This window comes from Lepidochelys kempii, chromosome 4 (genome assembly GCF_965140285.1).
Source record: "Lepidochelys kempii isolate rLepKem1 chromosome 4, rLepKem1.hap1, whole genome shotgun sequence".
Classification (NCBI taxonomy): domain Eukaryota; kingdom Metazoa; phylum Chordata; order Testudines; family Cheloniidae; genus Lepidochelys; species Lepidochelys kempii.
Genome location: NC_136383.1, coordinates 118,370,610 through 118,385,961, shown reverse-complemented (window position 1 = coordinate 118,385,961; position 15,352 = coordinate 118,370,610). Strand labels below are relative to the sequence as shown.

At 41.8% G+C, this 15,352-nt stretch overlaps 1 protein-coding gene across 1 annotated transcript in view; it reads right to left on the bottom strand.

Moving 5' to 3' along the window:
* SORCS2 (sortilin related VPS10 domain containing receptor 2) overlaps positions 1 to 15,352 on the bottom strand; it is an 843,800-nt gene that overhangs the window by 349,607 nt on the left and 478,841 nt on the right. The gene's annotated exons all lie outside the window — the stretch shown is intronic.

Sequence of the window (15,352 nt, the reverse complement as noted above, 5' to 3'; positions counted from 1 at the left end):
ATGTACTTTGTTACACCAGGTATCTACTTTTGATGCTTCCATACCAGCAATTTAGTTTTCTATGTTGTTAGGTCATTAGGTAGTAGAATGGACTTGCAACTATCGAGCAATGCTCAAGGCTTGAGAAAAATTTTTGGCCTCTCTGTATTATCCAGTTCTTCAAAGTGATAGAGTTGTACTGATGCTATACAATATGCTTACAGTCACAGATGTAAAACACATACAAAACCACAGGAATTGTTATGACTTCAGTACACGTCCATGACCACAAGCAGATAAAGAAGAAGCAATGGTCTCAAGTTGTAGCGGGGGAGGTCTAGGTTGGATATTAGGAAACACTATTTCACTAGGAGAATGGTAAAGCACTGGAATGGGTTACCTAGGGAGGTGGTGGAATCTCCATCCTTAGAGATTTTTAAGGCCTGCTTCACAAAGCCTTCGCTGGGATGATTTAGTTGACGTTGGTCCTGCTTTGAGCAGGGGATTGGACTAGATGACCCCCTGAAGTCTCTTCCAACCCTAATATTCTATGATTCTATGAAATTGACACTGATATTTTTAGATAAACCTGTGAAAATGCTTATCATCATTGCAGTACCAGAGGCCTCCACTGCAGTACTAATGGCCTCAGGTTATTTACCTAGGGTGTATTTAAAGAGGCTAAATCCTGCTCACCATGAATTTACTGAAAGAAGCTGATTTCAGAGGGAGTGTGTGCACTCAGTGGGAGAAGGATTTAGCACAAGACTGAAAGTAGACTTACTATGAAACTATCTTTACTGAAGACATCCACACATCTGTTTCTTTTTCAGATCATCAGTGCAGTACTGAGACTTAAACAGCAAAGCAAATGCTTGACCTCCAACAGGTTTTAAGCACAAAACTACGCATGTGTGCTACAGCTAAAGGTAGCGTGCACGCATAGCCTTGTTTTCATGGAAGAACTACAATTAGTCAAACCTTTGTGACTATTTTAAGTACGTATCACTGCAGTTACTGAACAAAGCAAACAATTTATCAAATCTATAAGCTAAAAACCTGAACCCTAAACATCCTGGACCAAATCCTGTATTCCTCATTCATGGTTCAGTTGTGCCACATGACCCTCCGTATTTGGGATTTTCCCCTCTGAGGAAGCCCGCTCAGTGCAGCTCAAAGGAGTTCAGGCCATAGGGGGCACTTGCCTCACATGGATAACTCTCGCCCCCAGACAATTCTAGAGGAGCCAGTTGGGTTTATGTGCAAGCCCCTGTGACTTGGGGGCAGAAATAAATCCCATCTCCCAATGGAACAATTTGAAAGAAAATTCAGCAAGATTATTTGATTCCTTATAGCTGCATTCTGCTGTTTTCCTGTTGATCAGCTCTCTCTATTGTCACTTACTCCATATCACTAAAGACAATGGGAACTTGACCGAATACAGCAAGAGTAAAAACTGAGCAAAGAGCCCAGGAGCTCCTTGATTGTATCTTCAAAGGGTAGCTCAAAGCTTAAGCGTTGCTTGAAATTACACCAGTTAGAATGGTCCTCTTGGGACCCCTTTGCTGTGAAATGTCCAGAGCACTGTATGGTTTAGCCATAGCTCCTCCTACCCTGGTCATGTCCTAGTCCAGCGAGGGATGTTTCTGATGCTGGGGAATGGGGAGTAGCTCATACAGAGCCAGCGATGCCCATTTTTCACCACCCAGAGATTCCCCTCAATCAGAAAAATACATAGCTTAGGGCAGCTTTCTGTTTTCTTTGCACTGGCATAAAAGGGATGAAGTCATGGGCCAGGATCTTACCCATGGAAACAACCAACAGGACATTTCCATTAATTCCCTTCTCTCTTCACCAACCCAGAAAAAAAGTAAGGCAGGGACTGTTACATGTTATGTATTTATAATGACTGATCTAGGCTTCTGCACATGCACACATACTCAGCACCCTCATGCATATATTGACATTGCTTTGGGACCAAATTTCAGGTTTATATATTTTTACAGTGATTTCTGTGTGGCTTTGATCCTTTCATTGTACAGTGTTGCATAACCTGCCGCTATACAATGATGTATTTATAAAATAAATGTAATCTGAGCAATTCAGGTTGGACAAACAATTACGTAGAAATCAAATACATAGTGACCATACTGTTTTATATTGTGTCAGTCTAACTAAAATACGGAAAAAAATAAGAATGGACAGACTCTAAACCTAATTTGGTTGAGGTGATGGACAAAACAGTAATTAAAGTTACAACTAAAACCTGCTGGCATCAAGCAGGCATACTGAAATTATACAGAACCAAATGCAAGTCATAGATGGGGAACTAGTGCATTCTGTAGGGAAAGGAATGCCAGGCCACTGACTTGCCCAGGGGCAAGTTCATGACAAAATTCTTTTAAAATTCTCCAATTTTCATAGAGAGATGGTTCCAAGAATCCTGCAAAAGAGCCATCAGAGAGTACCAACTCAGGAGGAACTATGTCTGCATTTGTATCAAGGTAACAACTGAATGATCCAGGCAGAGAAGAACAAGGAAGATAGCCCATTTCAAAGATACTTGTCCAAATATTCCTGCTTAGTCTCACTACTCAGAATAAAAGACCTGAATTAAGTGAATAAAGTTGTCATAAAAGACGAGTGTGACAGGTTTCAATCGGTCCTCCGAGCCCCTAGGGGGCGATGGAGAGTTATGGTCCCACCGGCGGGCCTTAGTCACACCTTTTGGGCACTGGGGAATTAGCGGGAAAGATGTGCTGGCCGGAGTCTGCCGCGCGCCCCTCAGGCAGGGGAGCGCCGGCACGAGTCTGCCGCGCACAGTTCTGCTACCCAAGGCAGGTTGGCCGGGGTAGGGGAACGCAGGCCTACCCAACTCCACTGCGTTCCATCCCAGGGCCCTGACAGTGGCGGGGGCCAAAGGTCCCACCACTCGGTCAGCGGGGTGCCATCCACGTCCGCTGACCAAACACACCCACCACACGGTGCAGTTCTGCCCCTGGGCTACTTCCTCCCTGGTCTCTCAAGCGGGTCTCTCCGGTCCCTCCAGCTCATCCGGGTATTCCGCTGCTGGCAGCTCCAGCTCCCCCTCTGTGTCGGACTCACGCTGGCGCGGGCTACAACTGAACCCTTCCAGGTCCTCCGGGTACTCAGCGGCTGGCAGTCCTGGTCGCCCCAGGCCTTCCTCCCAGTCAGGTTTCTCCTGGCCCAGGGCCTCCCCTGGGTCGGGAGCAGGATCGCGAGGGAGCAGCCAACAGCCTGTGTCTGTCTCCCTCCCTGGTGCTCTCCTCACTGGGCAACGGGCCCCGCCCTTTGTACTTCCTGTCCCACTCCTCCCCTTCCGGGGATTGGCATAAACTTGGTCTGGCCCCGCCCACTCAGGCTGAGAGGGTGGCTCTTTACTCTCTGGTTCGGAGGGAAGCCACCCTGGCTCCCTACAAGGAGGTTATGACTTCTGAGCTATTTCCAGACTAAGGCGAGATCATTTTAAACAGTCAAATTCTTGTATTTTCTGGGACACACTAGCTGTGAAAAAATCAGAGAAGAAGAGTTTCAAGCAGATGTATGGTCTAAATTCATCTTAATATCTGTACTGTGCCCAAGCAGAAGGGTCCAGATTGGCAGAGGTGTTGTGTTAAGGGCTCTTGCTGTATCCACAAAGTTTATTTGGAACTCTGCCTGGAGGGGAGAAGGAATATCAGCATACCTTATGATCTGAACAGCATTCACATTTGCCAGCACAAATGGTTCAAGGAAAAATGAGGATCTTCTGTCTGAATCTGTCAACAACTGGAATTTCTACAATCCAGGGAGAGCAGATCACATGACAAAATCAGAGCATGTGTTCCAACATGCACAAGTTGGACAAGTTTATATTCAGGAAGATTACAGTGCAAGGGTAAACTTCTTACTGTCCTCCCTCCCATGCAATACCATCAGGTCATACTCTCTCTGTCCTTCCAGCTGCAGCATACTTATAGTGACATCCTTCCTCTCTTCACTGAGCAGAATCCAGTTCCCTATCCTTACCACAGCCTTCTTTCACCACACCAGTCACCTTGTCACTCTACCCAAGCTCTGTTATTCTTCCGCACTTCAACATCCTTCCACTATACCAGCAGATTCAGATGGATTCTCATTCATATATGGAAGAGCAGTCAAGTTCCACATGAGGGTCTTCTCTCTTTGGACAACTATTTCTGGGGCAAACGAAATTGTAAAGAAAGCCAGTAGAATCCATGGAGAACCCAACATCTCCTGCTGTCTTCAGTGAATCAACCTACCTTCATCTTGATTTCAATGGAACTATGACAATTTACACTAGCTGAGGATATGCCCCATAGTTGCTCGCCAGGGAAATTTTGTCCTCAGAAAGTGACTGAATACGTCAACTACAAAGTATTACTAGGACATATTTGGATTCTCCCAAAGTTCCAAGTGATATTTAGGAGCATCTTATTTGAAATAAGTTTGCCATCAATGAGTTTGATGGCTTTTTAAAAAAATGAATAGATTTACAGACTATTAAAATAATAGGTACGCCATTATCATAATGGACATGCCACCTGCATATGATAGCTTATAAAAATACAGATGGATGGACAGGGAGCAGTGACTTACAGGACATCCAGAACTTGCTGCTTATGCTGGATTTTGTCACTGAAGGCTAAAAATGGTAACTGCAGCCTTCCTGAGAGCACTCAGGCCTGATCTAAGAAAATTATTAAAACCATCTGCTCATCAATAAACTCATTTTCAGTAAACAAAACATGGGTTAAGAATGTTAACATGATTTTGGAAAATAACTGTTAAAAGATATCATGGAAAATTTTGCAAATAATGGAAAATTTCCAACATAGACTTCTTCTTTTAAAAAACAATGTTTGATTTTATTTAAAAGGCCATTTTTGACAAAAAATAATGCAAAAATTTTCAAATAGCTCTTCTGCATATCACTCCTTTTTAAGTAGGCTCATTACTAGTTAACAACAAAATATATGTAACAGTAAAAATTCAGAACTGGTGCTTGCCTGTGTAACTCTACTTATGTTAAAGTTGCACTTGCTTAACACCGAAGTCTGAAATTCCAGTTCTCTTCTGTCCTCTATTTATGGAGGTGAACTGTCAATATATTAAGCACCACCTGTAGCTTAATGATTCACAGAATCAGTCACAAAAACTACCAAGCCAAATTTCAAAGAGATCCTGTAACAGAGTCATCAGTGGTTCCTCCCCTAGAGAAAGAAGTGGTTCGGGACTATTTAGAAAAGCTGGACGTGCACAAGTCCATGGGGCCGGATGCGTTGCATCCGAGAGTGCTAAAGGAGTTGGCAGATGTGATTGCAGAGCCATTGGCCATTATCTTTGAAAACTCATGGCGATTGGGGGAAGTCCCGGACGACTGGAAAAAGGCTAATGCAGTGCCCATCTTTAAAAAAGGGAAGGAGGAGGATCCTGGGAACTACAGGCCAGTCAGCCTCACCTCAGTCCCTGCAAAAATCATGGAGCAGGTCCTCAAGGAATCAATTCTGAAGCACTTAGAGGAGAGGAAAGTGATCAGGAACAGTCAGCATGGATTCACCAAGGGCAAGTCATGCCTGACTAATCTAATTGCCTTCTATGACGAGATAACTGGTTCTGTGGATGAAGGGAAAGCAGTGGACGTGTTGTTCCTTAACTTTAGCAAAGCTTTTGACACTGTCTCCCACAGTATTCTTGCCAGCAAGTTAAAGAAGTATGGGCTGGATGAATGCACTATAAGGTGGGTAGAACGTTGGCTGGAATGTCGTGCTCAAGGGGTGCTGATCGGTGGCTCCATGTCCAGTTGGCAGCCAGTATCAAGCAGAGTGCCCCAAGAGTTGGTCCTGGGGCCGGTTTTGTTTGATACCTTCATGAATGATCTGGAGGGTGGTGTGGATTGCACCCTCAGCAAGTTTGCAGATGACACTAAACTGGGAGGAGAGAAAGATACTCTGGAGGGTAGGGATAGGATACAGAGGGACCTAGACAAATTAGAGGATTGGGCCAAAAGAAATCTGATGAGGTTCAACAAGGACAAGTGCAGAGTCCTGCACTTAGGACGGAAGAATCCCATGCACCGCTACAGACTAGGGACCGAACAGCGCGGCAGCAGTTCTGCAGAAAAGGACCTAGGGGTTACAGTGGATGAGAAGCTGGATATGAGTCAACAGTGTGCCCTTGTTGCCAAGAAGGCCAACGGCATTTTGGGATGTATACCTAGAGGCATTGCCAGCAAATCAAGGAACGTGATCGTTCCCCTCTATTCGACATTGGTGAGGCCTCATCTGGAGTACTGTGTCCAGTTTTGGGCTCCACACTAAAAGAAGGATGTGGAAAAATTGGAAAGCGTCCAGCGGAGGGCAACAAAAATGACTAGGGGACTGGAACACATGACTTATGAGGAGAGGCTGAGGGAACTGGGATTGTTTAGTCTGCAGAAAAGAAGAATGGGGGGGATTTGATAGCTGCTTTAAACTACCTGAAAGGGGGTTCCAAAGAGGATGGCTCTAGACTGTTCTCAGTGATAGCAGATAACAGAACAAGGAGTAATGGTCTCAAGTTGCAGTGGGGGAGATTTAGGTTGGATATTAGGAAAAACTTTTTCACTAGGAGGGTGGTGAAACACTGGAATGCGTTACCTCGGGAGGTGGTGGAATCTCCTTCCTTAGAAGTTTTTAAGGTCAGGCTTGACAAAGCCCTGGCTGGGATGATTAATTGGCGATCGGTCCTGCTTTGAGCAGTGGGTTGGACTAGATGACCTCCTGAGGTCCCTTCCAACACTGATATTCTATGATTCTATGACCACGTCCAGTTACCTATCCTGGGTGTTCCCGCACAGGCCTCACTTCCTTACTATTTCCGGGAGGTGCGCTGCCCTTTGTGGGCCTTCTTAAGTCTCTCCAGATGGGGGATCAAAATGAAAGCCACAAGCCCTGACATATTCAGGGGTATTCCCTCCCTGTGTTCCCAGCAAAGAGGGGGATCAATGAATCTACAGTGCTGCCAATGATCCAGCACCAGCATAGAGGGGAATTAGGCAACCACTTGGGCTGGTCTCTGAGTCAGACTCAACCTGTCCATCTTACCCTGGGAGTCCGCTGTACTCTCCTCAGGGTCGGGTTTCAGGTCCCCTGGCTAGGAGTTCCCTCTCCAGGTTCAGGAGTCACTCCTACAGTCTGCTGCTTAGGACAATCTTCCTTGTGCACCCCTGGGTGGGGACTGCAACTTCCTCCCTTTTGAAGGCCTCCTCTCTATCATTCAAGATTGACGGGCTAGCCCTACCTTTCTTGTCCATACATCCCAACCCAGCTTCTAATTTTGCACCTGCAATATCCCGAGCAAAATGAGCACAAATTATTGTGTATAACCATGTTATATGATTCTGCAAGGAACGGAGCTGCTCTTGGGAAGTGTTGAGAAGCCATCAGTCTCCACTGACTTAAGTACCTGACGAAGATTATTTGCGCAAACGCTGAAGCTGGAGGCAGCATGGCAAATAGAATGTCCAACTTTGATCATTTTAAGGAAGTTTCAAGTTTAAAAGGACTTCGCATATGCAAACAGCTGTTATTTTTCAGTGTGTAGTGAGGAAAGGATTTCCTGTTACACATATAGATCCTAGCAGATGTAGCTTTTCCAGATGGGAAGGACCCCCACCTCTGGAAGTAACTCTGGAAAGCTGAAGACTGTGTGGTTCCTACCTCCAGGAGGGAGGGAAGCTGTTTTGAGGGAAGAAAACCCTCTTCCAGTAACAAATAGATTTTTTCTTTGTTTGTTTGTTAAACTGAGCTCAGACCAGTGTCGCTATTCTAGGGATTTTGCATGCCTATGAAAACGCACCAGTAAAGAGACAGGTAACATTCCTGATTTTAATGTTTTCAAATATATTGAACATTTTGATCCCCCATCTAGAGAGACATGTAACGTTACTTTAAAAAGCTACTCAGATGTCTTTGGTGGGGATAGGTTGGGTGGAGTCTGCAGCTGGAAATTGCTGATGATCCAAAAGCTCAAAAGAATTCTGGAGCCAGAAAAAAATAACTATGCTTACCATGCCAGATAAATTCCCCTGAGCTCTCTCTCCTTTCTAAAACCCGTGAAGTAGGTGTTTCAAGGACACAAATTAGTTTAAAATGCCCATGTGTTCAACTGGCGCAAAGAGTGAAGAAGGATTTTTAAAAGTGTTACACAGATAAGTGTTGCTTATTTGTACTGGATGTGATTTCTGCTTTTGCTTTACCAAGGGACTGGAACTTTACAAGCCACAGTGAGAAGCTGTGAAGGATTAACTCAACTGATTTCTTAGATCAGGCCTGAGCTGCTGCTCTCAGGAACACTGCAGATAACATGTTTAGCTTTCAGTGAGAAATTCCAGCATAAGCAGCAAATTCTGGATGCCTTATAAGTCACTGCTCCCTGTCCATCTGTGCTAAAGGGTATGAATTTCCCACAAACACACACACACTTTTTTTTAATGCAGCACAACTTAATGAAGTGGGATTCAGGAATCAAAAGCACAAAAGCCTTCAGCATTCAAGGCACGTTCCATTCAAGACATAGAAGCAGAGATAAAGCCACCAGATTTTCAGAACTGCATTATTACTCATGTACAAACTCAGGCACCAGCAACAACCTTTTTCTGACAGGCCACAGAGATAGTACTGACTGCTTTAAAAGTGTATGTCCCCACTGAAATATATGCCATTCTCCCGGATGGGTTTTCTTAAAGAAAAATCACCTCTCTCAGTAATAACACCATGTTGAAATAACACTCATCTAAAGGAAATAATAGGATTACAGCAAGGACAGCACAGTGTATTTTTAACTTATGACAGGTGTATTGATGTGAGCTCCAGCAATATCTAGGAAAAGCTTCCAAGAAGTCTAGAGATGGGCCTTCACCAAACCAGCGATCTGAACAACTCTAAAGTTGGGAACGACCCCATTTGGGCTAGAATTAGTACTAGAAGTAGTATACTAGAATAAGTATAGTTATATACATTCTACACTGAGGATTCACATAATAACCACTCAATATTACTCACGTTTCATTTTGTCAGTCATTTTTATTATTTAAATATATAAACTGTTACTTATTAGTATTTTATTCAAAGTTTAATAATAAAACTGCAGAGAGACTTCTAGTTTCCAATTTAATAAATCACTAACATTTCAGTCACAAATGTTTGCTCTCCATTTTTCATCTATTCTCAAGAAAAGCACACTGGGAAACGAAAGGGGGGGTCACTTATAAATGCGTTTCCTGACATGCCCTCTTCTACTTTGTCCCTTTGAGGGTTAACTCTAGCTTTCTTTCAGCCAAAGGAATCTCTATGGCGAAGAGGGCTTCTGTCAAATGGCAGATTTCTGTGGAATCCAGGAAAATTACAATGGAGATGTTTCAAGAGACACAAGGATTATTCAGCAAGCCAAAATTGAAAGCATTTTAAAATAGGGCTGTCAAGCGATTAAAAAAATTAATTGCAATTAATCACACTGTTAAACAATAATAAAATGCCATTTATATTAATGTTTTGGATGTTTTCTACATTTTCAAATATATTGATTTTAATTACAACACAGAATACAAAGTGTGCAACGCTCACTTTATATTTGTTTTTGATTATTTTTGATTATAAGTATTTGCACTGTAAAAAAACAAAAGAAATAGTATTTTTCAATTCACCTAATACAAGTACATAGGTAATCACTGCTTTGTAGTGCAATCTCTTTATCGTGAAAGTTGAACTTACAAATGTAGAATTATGTACAAAAAACTGCATTAAAAATAAAACCGTGTAAAATTTTGGAGCCTGCAAGTCCGCTCAGTCCTACTTCTTGTTCAGTCAATTACTCAGAACAACAAGTTTGTTTACATTTGCAGGAGATAATGCTGCCCATTTCTTGCTTACACTGTCACCTGTAAGTGAGAACAGGAGTTCTCATGGCACTGTTCTGGCCGGCGTTGCAAGATATTTATGTGCCAGATATGCTAACCATTCGTGCTTCAACCACCATTCCAGGGGAAATGCGTCCATGCTGATGATGGGTTCTGCTCGATAACAATTCAAAGCAGTGCGAATCCATGCATGCTCATTTTCATTATCTGAGTCAGATGCCACCAATAAAAGGTTGATTTTCTTTTTTAGTGCTTCGGGTTCTATAGTTTCCATATCGTAATGTTGCTCTTTTAAGACATCTGAAAGCATGCTCCACTCCTCATCCCTCTCAGATTTTGGAAAGCACTTCAGATTCTTAAACCTTGGGACGAGTGCTGTAGCTATCTTTAGAAATCTCATATTGGTACCTTCTTTGTGTTTTGTGAAATCTGCGTGAAAGTGTTCGTAAAATGAACCACATGTGCTGGGTCATCATCCGAGACTGCTATAACATGAAATATATGGCAGAAAGTGGGGACATAATTCTCCCCCAAAGCGTTCAGTCACAAATTTAATTAATGCATTATTTTTTTAATGAGCGTCATCAGCATAGAAGTATGTCCTCTGGAATGGTGGCCAAAGCATGAAGGGGCATACGAATGTTTAGCATATCTGGCACGTAAATATCTTGCAAAGTCAGCTACAAAAGTGTCATGCAAATGCCAGTTCTCACTGTCTCATGACATTGTAAATAAGAAGAGGACAGCGTTATCTCCTGTAAATATAAACAAACTTGTTTGTTTTAGCAATTGGCTGAACAAGAAGTAGGACTGAGCGGACTTGTAGGCTCTGAAGTTTTACGTTGTTTTGATTTTGAGTGCAGTTATGTAACAAAAAAATGTACATTTGTAAGTTGCACTTTCACAACAAAGAGATTGCACTACAGTACTTGAATGAGGTGAATTGAAAAATACTATTTCTTTTGTTTATCATTTTACAGTGCAAATATTTGTAATAAAAATAATATACACTTTGACTTCAATTACAACACAGAATAGAATATATATGAAAATGTAGAGAAACATCCAAAATATTTAATAATTTCAATTGGTATTCTATTGTTTAACAGTGCGATTAAAGCTGCGATAAATCGCAATGAATTTTTTGTAATTGGGATAATTTTTTTTTAGTTAATCGCATGAGTTAACTGTGATTAATTGACAGCCCTATTTGAAAAACAATGAACAATAGATATACTGCTCTTTTCATGCTGGCTTTTAGCTAGGAGTTAATAATAACTTAAAGATGCTGTGGGAAAAGTCTAGTGATAGCTGAGCATCTCATGATTCAATTCAGATGTACATTACAGTACTATGGAAAGCTGCCTCTTTTTGTAAATGTACATGCTCATTTATACAAATAACGTGACAGGCTTATTGGATCTGTTCCCATCTAAACTGGTGATCTGGACAATTTGTTTGAAAACTCCCAGATAATACTGCATTCTCATTTTCTCCCCCCTTGGCTAATTGTCCAGCCATACTCAAGAATGGCTAAGTAACATTTCTATTTCAATTAAATATCACCTTCTTCTTCTTGTTCTTCTTAGTATCATGGTTATAGGGCTACCTGCAAGTCTGTCTCCTTCCTGGTCTCTCTGAGCGTATGCCCTCAGGTGTCAGGCCTTGTTCCTTGTCCATTCCCAGGCTTTTGTCAAAAACCAGTTCTGGAACTTGGGGCTTAGAATCATAGAATCATAGAATATCAGGGTTGGAAGGGACCCCAGAAGGTCATCTAGTCCAACCCCCTGCTCGAAGCAGGACCAATTCCCAGTTAAATCATCCCAACCAGGGCTTTGTCAAGCCTGACCTTAAAAACCTCTAAGGAAGGAGATTCTACCACCTCCCTAGGTAACGCATTCCAGTGTTTCACCACCCTCTTAGTGAAAAAGTTTTTCCTAATATCCAATCTAAACCTCCCCCACTGCAACTTGAGACCATTACTCCTCGTTCTGTCATCTGCTACCATTGAGAACAGTCTAGAGCCATCCTCTTTGGAACCCCCTTTCAGGTAGTTGAAAGCAGCTATCAAATCCCCCCTCATTCTTCTCTTCTGCAGGCTAAACAATCCCAGCTCCCTCAGCCTCTCCTCATAACTCATGTGTTCCAGTCCCCTAATCATTTTTGTTGCCGTTCGCTGGACTCTCTCCAATTTATCCACATCCTTCTTGAAGTGTGGGGCCCAAAACTGGACACAGTACTCCAGATGAGGCCTCACCAATGTCGAATGCTTCTCTACACTTAAAACACTGCAGCATGGGGCAAGATATATATGGTAAATGTACTCATGAAGATTGTCACTGTATCAGCCACCAGAGAGGAGTGTACAGTAAAACTGGGCAAATAACTAATTTTTCAGTCCAGTGGCAGTTCCAGGAAAATAAATCAATAAACAAATTGCTTGGGATCTAACCAAATCTGGAATGTTTCAGTGACTTGAAAAGGTCGATTTCAAGTCTGTTCCACAGCAAGGATTTGAAACTGGGATTTTCCACAATCCAAATGAGTACCCTATGTACTGGATTAAAAGTTATAAGGGAGGTGGGCAGCATTATCACCATTCATGGTTAAAACTATTAGTATGAAATTTGCAAATTGTTTTGGGTTGACCAAAATTGCATTTTTCATCAAATAAACTATTAGTCCACAAATTTTGCCCTGCAGAGACCAGCAAAGGACCAGCAGCAACTCCCAGATTTCCCTATGTTCCTGTCATTTTACTGACAAGAACATAGATTTAAGGCTAGTCTTCTTTAGAACAAGGAACTTTAATTCCAAAATATCTGCTTAGAAAATAAAAAAAATTAATATAGTTGCAAGTGGCCATTCCAATTCTGAATTCCTGACATTTTGATCTTTTGGGGGATTTGGAACTAAGATTTTTAGAAAACACTCTTAATTTGACTGTCCCCAGTGAGAAAAAAAGGAGCACTCTTGCTATTGCACTGAAAAGTTGATAGGTTAGGTAGGACTTCCATTTGGAAGTAGCTGTTTTGCCATACTTCATCAAAATATCAGGTATGCTGGACAGCACACATTGGAAGGCAAAGACCAGAACATACTTTAAGTACAGCAAGTAAGGGGTCTTTAAATCGAATAATCATAGTGCTGTACAGTGGCATTGCTAGTGGCAAAGAAGACAGGGCCAAATCCTTCTCTCAGATGACAGATATGTATCATGTAGCTGATATTTTCTTAGTAATTTCAGATTTAGAGCTAAAGAAACATACAGAAGTGGGTCAGGCTAGCACATCCCCAAGTTAGAACAGGTTAGACAAACATCTGTTCAGGGATGGTCTAGGTACATTTAATCATACCCCAGCCTGGGTGGGGGGATAAATGGGGCGACCTCTTGAAGTCCTTTCCAGTTCTACATTTCTATTATTTCTATAATGCGATCTTCAATGTACATGAAAAAGTCGAGACGGGTTAAGTTTTAGTTTAAGTAGTAGAGAATCCAGCATCTCATCTATTAAGGTCTCACCTGGGAATGGAGTTTACAGCCACTTTAAAAGCATAAATAAAATACCACTGTTGATAATTCATACAGCACTATATAAAGTGATAAATATTAATTTGCTTTCTCTGGTGCCATAAAAATGTTAACTGGATCAGAAAATGTGGGAGGAAGTTGACTGTTATGCATAAAAATTTTAATATATATAGACTCTGCTTCAGAAGGTCAGCCTATTTCTGGACTTACTGAGTTGGAAAAAAAAAACCAAGTGGTTTCACATAACTACTTGCTCAGTACCTAAAAAGATGAAAATGAGCACTTCAAATCCATCTTCATTATAATGCCTTTCATAAGTCCCATCCATTTTGGGGGTGATGGGGAGCAGAGTATACTGAAAAAAAGGCCTCAGGGCTATAAAGCAATTTTTCAACATTTCTTTTACTAACGAGATTGCTGAAGAACAGAATAGTGCTTACATCTCTTGTATCTCTTCCAGTATTATTACTCCTGTGTGACTGATGTGATTGATAATAAGTAATTAACAGATATATTCTTGTTAATCAACACCCCATGTTTGTAGCTCCTCTAGAATGTTTACAATAATCTGCCACAGAAAAACGCTAGTTCAGTCTCACTGCTTTTTATTTACACTAATGTGCACAACTGAAAGTCCTGCTGATCAAATTCTACTTCTCTGTTAACACCCAGGCAGCACCAGGGAACTCAGTGAAGCTGTACGGATGTTCTTGAGGGAAGAATTTGGCATTATGTTTTTAATGAGGTATCTTGTAATATCTGTTTCTCTGAACAAGACAGGTGAGTATTTGTGTAACGAACATTTCTGCTTGCAACAAGAACTCTCAGGAAAAAAGACAGAGTTGGTGATCTTGTAATAAACTAACTTAAGTATGCGTGTGCATCTTCTTTTAGTGACTGGCCTCCGCAACTATAATAACTTGCTACCTATCCTCAGATAAAAGGAGATATTCTTTAGCTTGAGCTGCAGTGGTTTGCACTCTTGGGGGTGAAGGTCCTGGCTTCAATTTGCACTTATGACTGCTGTGGTTGTATACATGTGGCCACAGCTTGTTACACTTTGAAAGAGAAGGGGATATTCAACAAAATTGAAAGATGCAAATTCAAAACTGAAAAAGAAATACTTTGTAATTTGACTGTGGAACTCATTGCCACAGGATGTTGTTGAATTTAGGAAGATTCAAGAAGGGATTTGATGTTTATATGGATAACAAAAATATTCAGGGTTATAATAGTTAAATGCTAACAAAAAGACTATTGGAGGAGAGATAAAACCTCATGTTTCAGGGTATAAACCAATCCCTAGCTATTAGGAATAGGAGGAGACCTTCAGGATAGGGGTACAGATTACCCCACATCTGCCTGCCTTCTGTGTGGCTTCTTACATCTTCTACTGAAGCATCTGGTACTTGACACAGTTGGAGACAGGGGACTGCCTGGAAGAAATATAGGTCTGATGCAGTATGACAATTCCTACATTTCTAATTTAAAGAAAAGTAATTTCACGTTTAAGCTATTGTAACTGACAAAACGATTCTAACTGACTGTGTTTACTCAATACCTTGAGATCTCAGTCTGAATCACTATGAATTCCTGTCCTGCAACAAGATGAAATGGTTACTTACTGTAACTGTGGTTCTTTGAAATGTGATGCAGACGTGTATTCCACTTAGGTGTGTGTGTGCCCAGTGTGCCGGAGCTGGCGACTTTTGCCTAGCAGTACCCATGGAGGGGCAGCGCTTGCACCTCATGGTTGTGGTCCCTCCCCTGGTTATGTGAGGTGGCACTGCCCTAATCCCCCTCAGTTCGATAGATGCGATATCATCATAATGGTCCAAAAATGTATGAATGGATGACCATGTGGCCACCCGGCAAACGTTCAACATCGAAATGTCACTGAGGAACACTCTTAACATTGCTTG